Source organism: Vombatus ursinus, unplaced genomic scaffold (assembly GCF_900497805.2).
Source record: "Vombatus ursinus unplaced genomic scaffold, bare-nosed wombat genome assembly UNPS02006779.1, whole genome shotgun sequence".
In the NCBI taxonomy this organism is placed as follows: Eukaryota; Metazoa; Chordata; class Mammalia; order Diprotodontia; family Vombatidae; genus Vombatus; species Vombatus ursinus.
Genome location: NW_020946557.1, coordinates 17,928,852 through 17,946,853, shown reverse-complemented (window position 1 = coordinate 17,946,853; position 18,002 = coordinate 17,928,852). Strand labels below are relative to the sequence as shown.

The window sequence follows — 18,002 nt, the reverse complement described above, 5'->3', positions numbered from 1 at the left end:
ATAAATAGCAGTATCTCTTGTCCTGACTGCATTGACTGTGACAGCTTTGTGCCTTCCCCGAGTTGTGTCCTTTAATTGAAGACACATGTGAGGCCAAAACCCTGTGAAGTGCATGCAAGAACCAAGACAGATGTTCATGTGCACATGGTTAGCATCATAGGCTCCTCCCTTTAGGATCATGACTTACCCTGAAGCTGCTTCTGTTCCCTCCAGCCCCACACAGTGAAATACAAAGAAATGGATTCCCATTGAGAAAACCCATTCTTCCTCAGTTCAGAAAAGCTATTAACTGCCACAGTTAGAAATACTGGGGGGGGGGGGTGGAGAATGAGGCAGAAACAGGGAGGAGCCATCTACTTTAAACAAGGCGAAGTGAGGATTCCTAGGTAACCAGGTTCTGGTAGGCTTGTGATCATATATTCAGTGTTCTCTAACAAACTTTCCACTGTATTTGGAAGAAGATAAAGATAACTAGGGTCACGATAGCCAGCAGAGTTCCCTGCCTCTTGTTGACTTTAATAGTTTTAACTGTACACAATGCTTTCTACAGTGGGTAGAGTTTTGGCTCTAATAATCAGTTACAGACTCTGTAACTTTGACTCTAAATCCATCACTCTTTCCACCGCACCACACTATTTATTAAATAACACCAACCCATGTAAAATCAAAGAATGGAATTGACACAATACATTATTATGTCATCTATGCCTTAACTTTCCCAAAATTATGATGCACAGAAGAGAATATTATGAATATTTTATTCAACAGAGACAAGCTAGGGAAAGAATCTCACAACATACTTGTAAGGTACTCACTGAATATAACTTCATCATCTGGCCTCAGATCTGACTGTCTCTCTTAAGATAATTGCCAAGATGATACCTTTCATTTCCACAGCATTTAGAAAACCTAACAATATTTCTGTAGCCTGCTTTCCTACCAAGATAATAAACTAAAACTATGATCTTACCATTGCCTCTGGTCAGCTTTCAAGGATGACAGAGGTGAAAAGAAGATTAAGATAAATTCCCCCAATGGAGGAAACAAAATGAGAGTATCAGGTCAGAAACCACTAAAAGACATTTAAATCCAGAGGTATTCTTTAGGTAAGGTGAGACTTAGAAAGCATCTGATTCAAAAGGTGGCATCAATTCTCAGGTTGTTCTCAGCGTAACTACTGAACAGGCTTCCCCTAGTCTCCGCTGATAAGGAATACAGAGCTCTGATGTATTAATCCTTTGACTGATGTTTTCCTGATCACTGCATCAAACAATTGAACATTATCTCACTTTCTTGGATTGAAGGCTACATCTAATTCAGAAGTTCCCAAACTTTATCACTGGCACACATTTTGTTTCATTCTTCAATAACCACCATTATTCCTAATGAGGTATGTGTGTGCCCACTGACACATAGTAGGCACCTAATAAGTGCTTATTGACTGACTGACTTTTGGGCACTATACAACTTCTTGAATATGGAAATCATTTTGGATACCACCTCCCTTATTTCCCGTTCCACATTAATTTTCATGCAGTACTTACTTTTTTTAATCACAGCCGTTGTCAAAAATCCAGCCTTTCAAAGACATGCCTGCATAAGCAAAAAAGGTCAAAATACAAGTAAACAAAAACATATCTCAAATATTTGAGAACATCATTAAGAGGAATATAGCTTGATCAAAAGTTGAAATTATGAATTACTTTGAGCTAGTAGTTCATGAAGTGTTTGACAGACATTATACATCACTGTTTCATTTGAGAATTTAAAATATCCCACATTGCAGCATCACTGAGAATGGCAGTACTGAAAGAAATTATAGAGATCATCTAGTACAATACCTTCATTTTACAAATGAGGAAACTGAGACCCAAAGAACTTGGCTTATCCTGATTCCTATTCAGGACATCTAAGTGGCAGAATCGATAAGAGTGTCAGACCTGGATTCAGGAAGACTTGAGTTCAAATCTGGTCTCAGATGCTTACTAACTATGCAGTCCTGGGCAAGTCACTTAATCCTGTTTGCTTCAGTTTCCTCATTTGTAAAAATGAGCTATAGAAAAAAATGGCAAACCACTCCAGTATTGTTGCCAAGAAAACTCCAAATGGAGTCACAAAGAATCATACATGACTGAAACTACCGAACAACAACATCATTCCTATCCAGCCATTTCTTGCCTATCCTTATTACTTAACCACCCATGAGAGTAAAACACTTATACTAAAGTCAGAGGGCCTGGGTTTAAATCATATGCTATGAGACTTATTTCCTATGTGACCTTAGGCAAGTCCCTTGTCCAAGGAACTTCGACCTCAGTTTCTTTATCTCTAAAAGGAGGGGACAGACTTGATGTCCTCTAAGGTCTTTTCCAACTTTAGATCTATGGCCTATGAATATTTCTACTCACTTAAGCTACTAAAAATTATTATGCATAAGAAAAAAAGCATTTTTCTTAACCTTTATAATTCTAAATATAGGAGCTTAGATTTTAGGCTATATAACTTCATGATATAACCTGACCTAGACTCAAACACCATCATGAATCATCTTTTATAGTTCATTTTTTAAAGTGTTCCTAATTTTTTTCATCCATTGCTTCACCTGTCAAATTACTAGAATTTACCTCTGAGATACTCTGGGAAGAGGCAGGACAGGTAGGAAGAGGCCTGGTGGAGTTGGTATTAATTTCAATTGAAGAAGTAGCCCAACATCCAACAAAGTTTCTGATGGTGTGATTTTCTCTCCCTAAGAACATAAAACCCCTAACAAATAAATCCTCATTGCTTTAGAGTGGAAGGGATGTATGAAGTCATCTAGTGCTATGTACTGACAAACAATTCACTCTACCTTTAACTATGAAACTTCACCACCACTGTAATAAATATTACATGTTTATTTTCCAGAACTCAGAATGTGCTTATGAATTAAAGTTTTATTGTTCATTTTCCTTTCCACTTAATATCTCTCTTCCTAACTTTCTTGTTATTGTTGAGGCACCATCATCTTCCCAGAATCCCAGGCTCATAACGTGTTACTCTCATCTCCTAGACTCAATCTCACTCTTCCCCCATATCCAGTCTGTTGTAAAAACCTGTTAATCCTACCATTGACAACATCTCTTGTACAGCCCCCCTTTCTCCTCTGACATTGCCATCACCCTGGTGCAAACCCTCATCACGTCATGCCCGGACTATTACAACAACCTTCTGGTTGGTATACTTGCCCCAAGTCTCTCCCAACTCCAGGTCATTCTCTATTCAATTGCTAAAGAAATCTTCCGGAAGCACCATCCTAAAGACCATGTCACTACCCACCTCTCTCAACAAACTTCAATGACTCTCTATTACCTCTAGGATCAAATATAAAATCTTCTGTCTTTTAAAGTCCTTCATAACTGACACCTCCTGACCTTTCCAATCATTTTATACCTTACTTATTTTCACTTACCCTAAGATCCAACAACACTGGACTTCTTTCTGTTCTTTACCCAAGACACTCCATATCTCTAGATTCCAGGTATTTTCACTGGCTATTTCCATGCCTGGAATTCTTTCCATCCTCAGCTCCATCCCCTGACTTTCATCATTTCCTTTAATCTCAACTAAAGTCCCACCTTCTATAAGAAACCTTTCCTGATTCTCCATCCAGTAAGCTTTTATTAAATGCCTAAATGTGTGCAAGCATTATTCTAGGATCCCCCTTAATTCGTTTCCTCTGTGATTATTTCCACTTTGTCTGGGATATAGCTTGTTTATGTATAGTTATTTTCATTTTGTCTCCCCCATTAGATTGACAGCTTCTTGAGAGCAGGGTCTATTTTTTTACTTCTTTTCATCCCCAGAGCAAATATCTGGTACATAGTAGGCATTTAATAAATGCTTGTTGATTTCACTTGACATTTAGTCTGTGTGTCTGAGAACATTTTTCTGTATTATTTTCATGATGGACATGAAGTCTCTTGTTATGTTCTTTTTTTTCTGTGTTTATGTTCTGATCTTAATGGTCCTGTCAACTTTAAAGGCACTTAAGAGTTTGAGGCTTCTGTTTGTAGATTAGTAAATGATTGTAGCAGCTATTAGGAAAGTGAGAATGTTACATGTAGGTAGATGCAGGAGGGGAGGGAGACTGGGAGAATCCAGATCTTTGCAGCACATGCATAGTATCTTTCTGACCCACTCAAGTGTCTCAATGAACATGCTATTTGTATTACTTCTATCATCTCATTTCTGAGTTTTAATTTCCTTCACTTAGGTATTCATTTTTAATTAGTTGCTTTACAAGAATAAGCTTATAAAAACCTTATAAATACATAGTAGTTAAACAAATAAAACTTAAGTATCCCTTTCTTTGCCAAAGTGGGGGGGAACAAAAATAAATCAAATAGAAAGTTTTTTCATGTTACTTATTTTACGTTTTCCTCTTATAAAGAGGAATAGTCACACTGGAGAAGACTTTGAACTTCATTATCAAATAAACATGTATCCATTTACCTTTCATATGTTTTCCATCATCCTTCTTACCATCTTACCCAAGCTGTTTGTATTTAAGCTGGCCTCTGCTCTTTTCTAGTTTGACTTCTTCATCTATTTGCTCCTGCAGTGAGGTTGAAATGCTAAATTTGATCAAAATTTGGTTGAGAAATAGTTGAGAGCAACAATCTGCTTCATCTTATTACAGTCAACCCTGGCCTCATAACCTCATTGCAGAAATAAACTAAGGTAAAAGTTCGCATAAATTATTCAAAAATGGTTAAAAACTTATCTTTTTATCATTAGAGAGAAGCAAAAATAATGGTGATATGCAAGTGTGACACATATATGTGGTCAAAAGATTGTAAGCTCCTTGAGGGTTGAACCTTTTTTTCATTTTTATCTTTGTATTCCAATGGCAAGCATAGTGACTATCACATATATGCTCATATCACATAGTAGTCAGATAGGTGACATAGAGGACTGAATGCTGGACTTCGTATCAGGAAGACCTGAGTTCAAATCCTGCCTCAAGATACTTCCTAGCTGTGTAACCCAAGACAAGTAATTTGATCTCTCTTAGTCTCAGTTTTCTCATCTGAAAAAGAGAACCTACCTTATAGGGTTGTTGTGAGGATCAAATGAGATAACATGTCAAACATTTTGCAAACCTTAAGGCCCTAACTAAATATTAGCTTATGAATAATTGCTTTCTTGAATATACTTCTTTTTATGCAAATGTCCTCCATATCTAAATGTGTGATTGTCTACAAGGGTCATTTACAAGAGAGAAGATGTGCACCACCACATGGTACCCTTAAATACATACACCCCTTATGATGTTCACCTTGTATTGGAGTCATTTGATCAGATGGCTTTAATTTGGATATTCAGGTTACAAGGCAGAGGGTGGAGAAGGGAAGAGGTTAACCACATTTTGTGGAACCACAACCAGATTTTTAGCATCTGAAACAAAGACAAACAGATTACAAGATGCTACAGCTTGGGTACATATGCATTTTATGTACATGGGTCTACGTATTTGTATTTTTCTCCATTGTAGTGGATTAAGGTTGAATCCCATGGCACTATACTATCTGTGTTTACAGCTAGAAACCACAGTCATACTGAATGCATTTATAACTAAGTGCACAATTCACAGCTTTATCACTTGTTTTATGAGTCCATTTGGTTTGGCACAGAGAAAGCAATTAATCAAATGTAGCTTTTTAGGGTCTGGTCTTTATTTATCCATCGACATTTCATCAGTACTAACAGCAGAAACTGCTTATTTATTAACAGTAAGCATTTCTCATTTTGTCTCAAGGAGATATATGTTATAGTTACATGGAAACAGAATGGTATTCAGTAGATGGCTGCACAACTGCAGATGCCTTTTCCCGACACCATCATGGCTAAGGAGATCCAACCAAATGAAAAACAGTTCTGATGAAGTGAGAAACAGAAAAGCGGTACCATGCAAATGTTATTACATAGTAAAATTCAGACCAGCACACACTTTTTGTTCTTCCCTTTATTAAGTTTATGTGAATTCAGAAGAAAAGGGTGAAAATATACTTACCCCAATCAAATTATTCTCTACGTAATTTAAGGCAACTTGTTTAACAGTTATTCTTAAAAGGTTTCTTTTATTCTCCTGCTCCTATTTTGGTTCAGGGTCATTTACACCAAAGCTAAACTCTTGGTAATTGAATAAATAAATAGGATATGCCAAATGCTATTTTTCTGAACTAGTGCAAGAGGCAGCATGGCATAGTAGACAGAGGTCCAGGCAAAGTTGGAAAAATATGGGTTCAAACCCTTCCTCTAATTCATAGTAGTTGGGGATAAGTCACTTAACTTCTCAGAACTTTAGATATTTCTCTAACAGTTTAAGTGATCGCTGAATGTCCAATAGGTCTGGGGGAAGTTTATATACCAGGACTCCCCACACCAATAAAATCATAAATATGAACCCTCCCTCAAAAAAAAAACTGTAGCACAAGATGATAGATGAACCATTCATATGAAGAACAGTATACTGTCCACATAATTCCTAAGTTAAAATATTTTCACAAGACTCATCTTAACCTGTTTCGACAGCCATACTAAAGTGTCCACCCTGCTCCTCTGGGATCCACGCCAACCATGCAATGCATGAAATCATGGGATATGTTATGATGCTATCCCTGAATGATTTCCAACATAAGTTATATTTAAAGCATTATACCACAGGGAGGAGAGTACCCCAAAAGTATTCTTAAAGTACATGCAGATGTGTTTTTTTGAATGTATAGCACAATAAATATTATATATTCTACTGGAATGTGGAAGGTATGCATTGAAATAGCAGAATATTGGGTTATGAAAGCATTGCATAAATGAGTTAAGCATATGTATATTAGGAAATATGTAATGAAATAGTAATTTATTCTCACTACTATATGTGTATACACATGTATGCAGATCCATATAGTTGATTGTTGCAGTTGAAATAATTACAGGTATGCATATTTACTCTTATTTGATTAATGCACCTGTGTTGGAATGGCATAAAAATAAATTCCTTTTCAATAGGAGTTTTATAATTCCAGCAAACTCAACTGAGCTGTTCTACTTCTTTGGGTTGGCCAGCCAACATCCTAACAGCTGAGTATGGTGATAAGAATAATTCCAATTCAGCATATTTTCTTCAAGGGGGTCATACTTTGTGACTAAACCTCACTGATTCAACTGAAGCTTTCTGTGGGAATTTTTGAGACTTCTGGGTTTCCAAAGTTAAATGGCTTTCTGAACTGCCCCCAGCAAGATTCAATAATATTTGGGAGGAACATAAGTCTATCATAAGACCTGGAACACTTTGATTCTGAAACCCCTGCTGCTTCTGAATCTTCAAATTTCAGCAGAACTGGCATTTGCCCAGGTGAGAGTCACCCAAGAATGCTTTGTGCACTGTTTCTTCCAGAAGACCATGTGTTAGACCTGGTTTATACACAAGAAGGTCCATCTTCCCCCTTTCCCTTGTGCATGCTGTGCTCTTCTCAGATGCTGAGACAGAGAACATAAAGAAGAGGTGAAAAGAGCCTATTATCATAAGTAGCAGAAAAAGCAAGGTGATGAAGGACATGTCTTCCTAATTTTTAGTTCTCTGTGGTTTCACTTGCTACCTGAGTTGATATTCCATTACAAGGAAATCCTGCTATTTCCTATGTAACTATAAATTAATCAATAAACAGACACTTATTAAGTATCAACTGTGTACCATGCATTATGCTAGCTACTGAGCATACATCCCTGTCATCAAGGAACTTAGATTCTGTCAAGAGAGGAAACTCATGTCATACGTATAGCCTTTAGAGACTCTGCAGGGTCTTTCCTCCAACTTCCATTCTAACCAACAAGTTGGGTCTCCAAAGGTCAGTTATATCTTCATCTTCCCTCATCATTTTAGGGAGTAATCTTGAGGTTTTGTAGGATGTACTCAAATGTGCTCAAACACCAATCCAGCATATTCCCTGTCCCCAAATAATTCAACCAGTTATCTCTTCAATATCATCTAACTAACTTTTACAAAGGGATGTTTACTGAGAAGATATAGTAAGAACAGAATTACAAACCCATTTACTTCCTCCCTCCTCTGAAGTATGGATACACACTTCTATCTACTATCTCTTTCTCCAGAAAGAATGGGCTCAGATTTAAAGTGGTTGCTCCAATTCATTTGTCCCCACCAAATTCATTTCTGAATTCAGCCCAGTCATTCCAGTTCCCTCAAGACGTAGAATCTTGGCTGATGTTTTGATCTACTGCTGAGGAAGCAAGTCTCCCACCAGGCTCAACTACTGGCAAATTTTGGTATGAACACAGTTCCTTTACCTCTAGTGTCTCTTCTGATTTTTCAAAGTTCACGAGGTTGAAGCTGTATCTGTTCCATCTTGAATACTCTTTTATATAAGAGTAGGAAAAAATGAAGCATAGCTGATACAGAAAAACAATCATGCCATGCACTCATGGTTTCAGGTTGACTTGGGTAGGGAGAATAGGCCACTAACTCTATCTCTCTCTCCCCATCCAGGGAAGGTCCAAATTTATAACAGTCCTTGCCTCAGTCACCAACAGAAGAGAGAGATGGAGTTGACTGGTTAGAGCTATTTTGTTTGTACCCATAGTTCCGGCTCAGCAGTCCACCAAAACGCTTTTCTTTACCATTAAGACTTGGTTTAGGAAACAGAAAATGCATGTCTACACCCTGAAGTGGCCTGTCTATTGCTGTTCCTCACACACTTCTAGAAGTGGGCTCACCCTCTTATGCATGCTTCCAGAAGATGGCAAGTCAGTCTGTGTGTGTGTGTGTGTGTATGTGTGTGTGTGTGTGTGTGTGTGTGTGTGTATGGATAGATATAAACATATAGATATATATACACATATATGTATATATGTATGCATGCATGTGGATATCATGATATATGTACCTATATACATAATACATACAAAATATATACTAACTAAATTCAGGGTAAAGGGGGGAAGGGCAGTAATAGCTCAGGAGGTTTTCTAGGTTTTCCCCAACAGTAGATAAGGAAAAAGATGAAGTTAACAATTTTATCTGTGTATGACAGTTGATTAATAAAGCCAAACTAATAAAAATTATTAATAAAATCAATAAAATCAGTCAATTAATTAAAGAAGGTCTCCACATAGAAGAGTTAGCCTAAGTACAGCTAAGATTTAAGGGACCCCAGCTATGACAAACATCATCCCAACTGACCTGCCTGAAATGCCCACCATTAGAGTCACTCTTTTGGGTTTAGACAAACACAATGACTATTATATTCAGTCCTTGTTTTTAAACATAGTGCATTGAAGCCATGTAATGTTGTGATATGAACACCGAACGTGGACTCCTGGTTTTTACTCTAGTTCTGACACTTGCTAATTTTATAACCTTATACAAGGCAACTAACTCAGTTTTCTCACTTGCAAAATATGGGGAGAATAATATCTGTTTTACCATCTACCTCACATATTGTGAATAAAGTGCTTTATAAACTTTAAAGAACTATATAAATAGTATTCTAAGGAAGCAAAAGAGGATCATTATAAGGTGCTCTGATAGACACCTAGTACTACCTTTATCTGCTCAATCATTGGCAGAACCCATTAAATGAGTGGACAGATGTGGAGAGAAACAAAGTTGAGATCTTAAGTAGCAGAATTAAATGAGCAAAATTAGTGTGAATTAGTAAAGAATGAGGTCTATCTACATTTCTAGAAGTCCACTGAGTGTTACTTGGGAGAAAAGAGAAGTAGAGATAAAGGATAAAACATCCCCTCAGAAAAATGATAAACCTAACCTCAAAGATGACTGAGAGAAGCTTTTGGAAGGATGTTGTCCTTTTGTATTTAGAATTATTCACTGCTTTGATCAGCTATTGATTTAATCAATAATTCAATGATTATCTGAATTATTTTAATGTTTCATAGGCCTAGTGTTGAAGTGATGAGGAAGGGAGAGGAGAGGAGAACAACTTTGGCCTGTGTGTGGTGAGAATATAACTCATGATTAGTCATATGGGCAGGTGGGGCAAGATAGATATACGTACTGAAGTGGGGATGGTATTGAAAAAGAGGAAATGTCTTTATATTCTGACTAGGGCCAACTTTGGATGAAAAGATGATATTAAAGTGGCAATTAACACCCTCAGAAAGTCTTTGAACTTTTTATAACAAAATTGGTATTAGACACAAAAATCCATCTTGTAACATGAATATTCTCTAGGGAAGGTAATATAGATGCAAATCATGAAACACTACTCTCCCCCAAGAACCAGAATTGTGGGTAACCTAAAGAGCAATAGAAAGATACATGTGGGGTGGGCCAGTAAATGCTCATCAACCAGCTCTTTGGGAAAAATAATATACACAGGGCACACTTTTAAATTTAACCTGCATTATTAACACTTTCTCCATGAACTTAAGTCTATAGAACCAACAGAATTATAAATCAAGTCCTGTTTTGTAGTTTTGCAGATTTCTGAGTTGCTCATACTCACAATGAAAATTTAACAATCAGTTCTTGTTAAAGGGTTCAAACCAAGCTGATCTGAGCTGACTGCAGCATACTGGATGCATGGTGGGTATAAGTAGATGGTGACTTTCTTTTTTAAATGATTTTGTGGATATCTTGGTTTTTTTTTTCTCTCAGTATCCCTCGCTGCTCCTAGAGAGCCATCCCATATAACAAATACTGTGAAGGGAAAAAAATAAAAAGAGGAAGATGTAGAACTAATCAAAACTGATCAATACATTGAAAAAGTCTGAAGATATATGCAATGTTTTACACCCATGTACATCTTATGTCTGCAAAGCAGTGGGGTAGGAATATCATATCTTTTCTTCGGGGTCATGCTTATTATTTGAAATTTTGAAATATTCACTCTTATTTTGTGGTAATTGTTCTTTCCACTTACACCACTGTAACCATTGTGTATATTGGGGTTTTTTTCTTTGGCTCTGGCTTTATTAATTGCACTCAGCATCAGATCATGTGAGTCTTTCCATGCTACTCCATATTCATGACATTCATCATTTCTTATGGTGCAGACATATTCCATTACATTGATATTCCACAATTTATTTACCCATTTCCAATCAATGGGCATCAATTTTATTTCCAGTTCATTGCTACCACAATAAATGTTGCTATAAATGTTTTGGTAAGTATAGAGACTTTCTTCTTCTCAATGACTGCCTTGGGATATGTATCTAGTAGTGGAACCTCTAGGTCAAAGGGTAGAGACATTTTAGTCATTTTATTTGCATAATTCTAAATCACTTTCCAAAATGTTTATACTAATTCATAGCTGTACTGACAAAATCCTTCCAACATTAACTATTCCCATCTTTTGTCATCTTTTCCAATTTACTAAGTGAGGTGAAACCTCAAAGTTGTTTTGATTTGCATTTCTCTTATTTCACATGGTTGTTGATCGTTTGAAATTCTTCTTTTGAAATTGTTCATATCCTTTGACCATGGCTATGAGTAGTTTCCAATGGTGACTTACATGCAAGGAGTTGTGTAAACAATATAATTAAAGAAATATGTGATCAGAAAAGGAGGTGGGCTGATTCTTGTAATGTGAACAAGGAATAATACCTCGATAGACTAAGTGTAGTGTTGCATTGGTATACATGCTAGGTTAAAGGACCTAAAAGATCTCCCATGTGTTTAATAGAACCTCTGGGGCAAGAGCTCTTAACCTGAGGTCTATGAAATTTTTAAATATGTATTTTGTTAACTATATTTCAATATAGTTGGTTTATAACCCTATGTATTTTATTTTATGCATTTAAAAATATTACTCTGATGTGAGGTCCAAAGACTTCATGAGACTACAAAAGGAGTCTATGTCACAAAACAAAAATTAAGAACCCTTGTGTGTGGAGAGAAATTTGACAAGAATCATACATCATGATGAGATATCATATAATACATTATAATCTGCACTACACCAATGGAAGCATATATGAATCCATTCAAAGAAATACCATGAAACATGCATTATTCTAATCTTTTGAAAAACACTAGGCAAAAAATAGGCCTGAGCCAGGATTACCTGAAGATGAGGGGGAGAGATGCGGCCAAGCTCTGGAGACCCAAATCATTAGTGGAAATATGAAGAGGGATGAGAATGCCTCAGAGCTTACTTAGACCATAATATAATAGCCAGTCAAGGAAGTTAAAAAGAAAAGGACTTCCACATAGCAGTGAGGGCCCATTTGAAATTATACATTATCAATGTGCAGTGAATATAGTGAGCACAGTTGTGTGACTTCGTTAGTATTCAATGTCATGCAAATGGAAGCTGAGAAGCAGCTCTTCTATTAGGCCCAAGATTTAGAAATTAGGTAACAATGGATTAGGAATTCACTTCCCTTTGGGGTAATTTCCCTTTATTTACAGTATAATTTCCTTTGTACATAGAGAGACACAAAAACCCTCTCCTCTGGAATGCATCTTCTAAAAGGTCTAAAAGGTCAAAACAGTGCTTTGATATCCATACTTCTTGACAAGAAGGTTGAGCATTCCCTCACCAATGAACTACTGCCTGTTTATGCAGGAATGTCAAAGAACCCCAGTTGTCTTCCAGTCTAATAATAGCTAAATTTTATATAGCAATTTAAAGTTTACAGTAATACATATATATGTAATCTCATTTTATCTTTATAGCAATCTTGTGATGTGAAGGTTACTGTTACATCCATTTTACAGATGAGGAGCCTGAGTCTGAGATATTAAGTGAATTTCCCAGGATCACACACCAAAAATTGTCTGAGGTAAGTTTCAAACTTAATCTTTCTGACCAAGTCCAATGCTGTAATCATCTATGTTACCTAACTACCTACTTTTCTTGGAAGGAGCCTAACTACCTAGTATTTTTCAATCATAAATAATGGTCATCACCTCTCATTACATTTCCAACCAGGTCTCAAAGCAAATATGCTCTGAAGGCTTGCCTTCAATTCTAAATCTGCTTAGGAGTAGTATGACGGGAACTGGGAGCTCAGAATCTTTGCTCTAGCTCAGTTAGACTACTCAAGAAATTTTATTAGCTATTCTTCACAACCTTTATCAGCATTTTTCAGTTGAAGTGCACATTAAGTGACGAGATCACTTTGGCTCATTATTTAAGAACTTTCCCAGTAGAGTATATGGACATTGCAGCTGCTACAAGCATGGCAGCCTGCCTAATCCCATGAACTGATTACCAAGATCTGATTGCTGCAACATTCCATCATCCACACAATGTCTGACCACTAGAGTATTCAGTGCGAGATAGTGACCTTCCATTTTTAAGGTCCTTAGGGTACAGGAAATGTACAAGGTGAGTATAAGGTCTGAGTAAGTCTGGAATAAAGTGAAGTAGGGGCTAAATAGTTTTCTTTTTAAAAATTTGATCTCTTTTATTTTCACTGAATAAATATCTTTCACCTACAGTTCTTCTTCTAAGTCTGACTTTTCCATGCTTCCAGATTTCCTGACTCAGAGAGCCTACTCTTCACCCCATTCCTCTTCATCCACACTCTGGGGATCTGCATGGTTAACTGTCTTCAGAAGTTGTTCGCCTCATCTCTTGTTCCATCTCTTTCTGTCTCTGTCTCTCTCTCTCTGTGTCTGTCTCTCTCTGTCTCTGTGTATGTGTCTGTGTCTCTCTTTGTCTCTCTATCTCTGTTTCTCCCTCTTCCCCTACTCCCATCTCAAAATGCCCATCCTATGAATCAAGTTCCCAGACCTGTACCTGGCATCCAATTCTTTCTGTAATGGTTTAAGTGTGTCTATGCAACGCCCTTCCAAGCCGGTTTAACTATGTCTTTACTAAAACAACTGGATCTCTAGTTCTAAACTTGAATTCCCTAGTGGGCCCTTCTTTAGATCACCACTACTGACTGCTAAGCAAGCAAAGACACTACTAGGAGTAATAGATCACAGGCACTTCCTCTATATACAATCACTTCTCTACCTCTATGTGGCAAATCATTGGCTCTTCTTAGGCCTCTCCCCCTGACAGTGGATCCTGAAGACTTAATGTTATAACAGAACAAGGATAGGGACTGGACCTGTAGTTTCTTTAGTATAGATAACTCTCAGATTTGAAAGCTCTCTTTGCCAATGTAGGTCTGTACCTTTTCTCATGTAGATTTGAAGAGTTGCCTAGAGTACTGAGAGGTTAAGTTACTTACCCAGGATCACACATCCAATCGGTGTCAAAGACTGAATTTGAACCTGGATCTTCTTTACTTCTTTACAACATTTGACCTGCTTTATCATAATGCCTCTCGGGTTATAACAATTACTAAAAAGAATTGTACAAACAAAAAGCATCATTGTCATATTCATGATTCTCTCCCTCCCTGACTCCCTTGCTCCAATAATGAAGTTGGGCTTTTTGCTGTTTATTGTTTTTGCAGCAAACATTTTAACCCTGAAGTAACTGGTTTCCTTGTCAAAATTCCTTTCCCTCTCTAATTGATCCTCTCCATGGCTATAAAATTGATATTTCTAAGTCATAGGTGTAATCATGTCACTCTCCTATTCAAGAAGCTTCAATATTTCCCTATCACCTCTAGGAAAAAAATACTTCTGTCTGGCATTTATTTACAATAAGCCTCTGACCTATTCTTCCAGACTGATTTCACATTATTCTCTCTCACATGCTCTACATTCCAGCCAAACTGGCCTACTTACTGTTTCTAGCCCAAGTGCCCTTGCACTGACTACCCTCATACCTGGAATGCCCTTGCTCCTCACCTCTACCTCTGGGAATCCCGAGTTTCCTTCAAGGCTCAGCTCAAGTGCCACTTCCTACACAAAGCCATTCTTGGTCCTCCCAGTTGTTAGTGCTCTTACCTCTGAAATTAATATGTAAATAATGTATATTTACTTAATTGCATATCTCCTGTCTTCCAGACCACCACCACCATTAGAATATAAGTTTCTCAAGAGACAGAGACTTTGATTTTTGTCTCCATATCTTCAGCTCCTGGCACATAGTAGGTGTTTTTAAATATTTGTTGGATTGAATTATATCAGACAAAGAAGACAGTGACATCTATTCCTTTCTTACATTACATTCTTTGTAGAGAGTAAAAAAAAAAAAAACATTTAGAGAAATCCTAAGATAAATATAAGAATTTTAGATAATGTGTCATACATAAATTTAACAAAAGCCTTGATATCAGTCCAGATCCTGAAATCTCCAGGACCTATTACAGAGATTTTTATTTGGGGAAATTTGAGAAGGAGATAGAGAAAAAGAACTTTGCTTCTGAGACTTCAAAAGAGGTCAGGACAACAGCAAATAAATAAAAAAGTAAAACAATGATGGAATGTGTTGCTGATCTAACCAGAGAAAAATGATTGAAGCCAATAGCAAGGGGGGAAATCTTCAAATAAGTTCCTATCAATACTGATAAGAAGACTCCTTGTTTCCATTTGTCATGGTAGGGTCTTTGGATCCCAATATGGATGCACTAAATTGAGAACTCCTATATTCATTGTCTCTACCACTTGTTGTGTATTACAGGTGCTAAAGAAAAGCTACGTGTTGTTATGAAAATAAAAGAAGCACACAAAGGATGGCTGATTTAAGGAATCAAGAGATCTTATTCAAAATTCAAAATTTTGTAACATTCAATGGATTGGTTATCTCTAAATGCCAAGACTTCAGATTGTTGGTCAGTGGATATTGGCAAGGTCTTGAAGGAGTTTATGGGCTCTGATTACGGAGTTGCTTCTGTAGCTGGGTAATTCAATATGGTGACACAAAAAGTTCAAAGATAGATCAAGTGTTCTACACACCCTAAATCCAGGCCTCCTGTTATTGTATGTAATCAAAGCAAAATTCATATCTGGAATTTATCCTAACATGCTCCTTAGGAACAGAAAGATATACATTATTCAAGTATAAGTTGCAATAAACAATAAAACAGTTACTATTCTTACTGGAATTTTGATACTTGACTTCTAGCCACTATGCTGCCATTACTGTCACTAATATGTTCCTGTCATTGTAACAAGTGCTGTCATTTTTCAGGTGTTCATCACTTTCAAATAAATCTAAACTTGAAAATAAATTGAAAGCAAAGCTTCGTAAGATGTCCACAGACTTTACAATTAAGATGTTTGGCAGGGATAAATATGTTCTGGCAACATCACTCATCTCATATTTCAAGAACAAAATTGAAACCATACTTCCGAGGGGCACAAACACTGATTGCTATATGTTCTTATAAACAGGGTACTACAAACAGTGCTACATCATTTTCTTTGCCCTCTTTTACTTTCATGTGAAGTTCAAGAACATATCACATAAAGAAAGCTTCTGAATTGAATTCAGAAAAGAGACAACAATCCAAATGGCAAAAGCAGAGAAAGAGCCTACAATAGAAGTAAATGTAAAAACAAAAGTAAAGTTACATGACAGATGCAAAATAATCTTAGTATACATGATCAGAAATGATATGACATATAGAATAGAGTGCTGGATTAAAATTGTCTCTGATACTTACTAGGTGTGTTTCCCTAACCAAAGACAATCGCTAGATGCCCTAAGCAGCTTCCTGGGTCTTATCTGCTAAGCCTTGAATACTATGTGCCAGGAGCTGAGGATATGAAGACAAAAATCAAGTTTCCACATCTAAGAGTCCCTATGCTGAGGAAATCATGGGTGCTTTGAGTATTTGCATGTTCATAATCATAAAAGGATCGATGATCCCAAAGCACAGATAACCCCAAGGCAGCATTTTAGTTTTGAGTTTAAACCTTATCATTTCAACAGTGTTTGAATGAATTATGATTGTTTCTAATCTTGTGTCAATCAAGTCACCATATTCCCTGTGTGATTCTTTATTCAAGTGAGTATTAAGATCAAACATTTTAAATACCACCCAAATAGTACACTGCCCCAATGATGTGATGCTAAATCAACTCAAGCAAAAGTTCCAGAATGTTGTGACAGCAGATTCTGACAGCAGAATTCTTTCTCCTTATTAGTCTAAAATAAAAGTAATACTAGACCTACTATAATGTAAAGGTTACTTACACAGAACATAGCAGAAGTGGGTATTGTATGTAATTGCACATTTTTATGAAGCCTTAAAAGTCCTTCATTACTTTCTATCACATTCATGTCTTTGGTAATTTTTAGCATAATATAGTCCATATGAATATTCTTTTCCCTCAGAAACCATGCCATCTCTAAAAACTAAATTCTTCATCTTGCTGAAGACCAGTTTCTAGGTTTGTTGGGAACAAGAAAGGTATTAAAGGCATTAAGGAAGGGAAGATTGGTATTTGCTGGAGGGCTGGACATCTATTTATTTAAACTAAGTATAGTTAGTAATAATATCTCCATCTTCTTTTTAAATAATTTTGAGGTGAGGAAGAAAATGTTTGAGTTTCCAGGCACTTGGAACAATGGCTAGCTTTGTGGTTGGAATCACTAATGGTCACATCAGGGTCATGCTTAAAGTAACCCTAGAGGGACCATATAAAGGAAGATCATTGCAAATAGTGAACTACAGTGATTCATTTCCTATAATAACCCAGCTAAAACCATCAACTCTAGTTCCAAATCACAAAATATTGCAGTCAAAGGCCATAAACTATAACATTTGCCTAGAAGAACAAGCATTGATTGGCTCACCTAGTTTTTCCAATGTTTCAACTAAAGATATGGTCTTATTGCTGGTATAATTGCCCACTTTAAGAAAGTTGGACTTTCGCAATTGACAGTCAAGTTTTCAACACAAACCATTTCTACATGGTATATTTTGCATTCCTTAGAAGTAAATATTATTTGTTACCTTAGCTGATGTTTGTTTATAAAATTAAATGAAAAAAATTTACCACCTTAGTCATTACCCAGAGAAGATAAAAAGCAGTATAAGATAAGGAGCCCCAGAAATACAGAGTTATTCCAAAGGAAAAAGTAGTATAAACCCATCTGTGGCCATCCCTTACCATGGAGTTT

At 36.6% G+C, this 18,002-nt stretch overlaps 1 long non-coding RNA gene across 1 annotated transcript in view; it reads left to right on the top strand.

The window, feature by feature from the left end:
• The window catches only part of LOC114033187, a 29,342-nt gene extending 13,294 nt beyond the window's left edge, over nucleotides 1-16,048 (top strand). The window contains exons 3-4 of the long non-coding RNA XR_003567930.1: nucleotides 12,701-12,807; nucleotides 15,555-16,048. This is a non-coding gene — a long non-coding RNA (uncharacterized LOC114033187). The remainder of the gene's footprint in view (nucleotides 1-12,700; nucleotides 12,808-15,554) is intronic.
• Nucleotides 16,049-18,002: the final 1,954 nt, after the last annotated feature.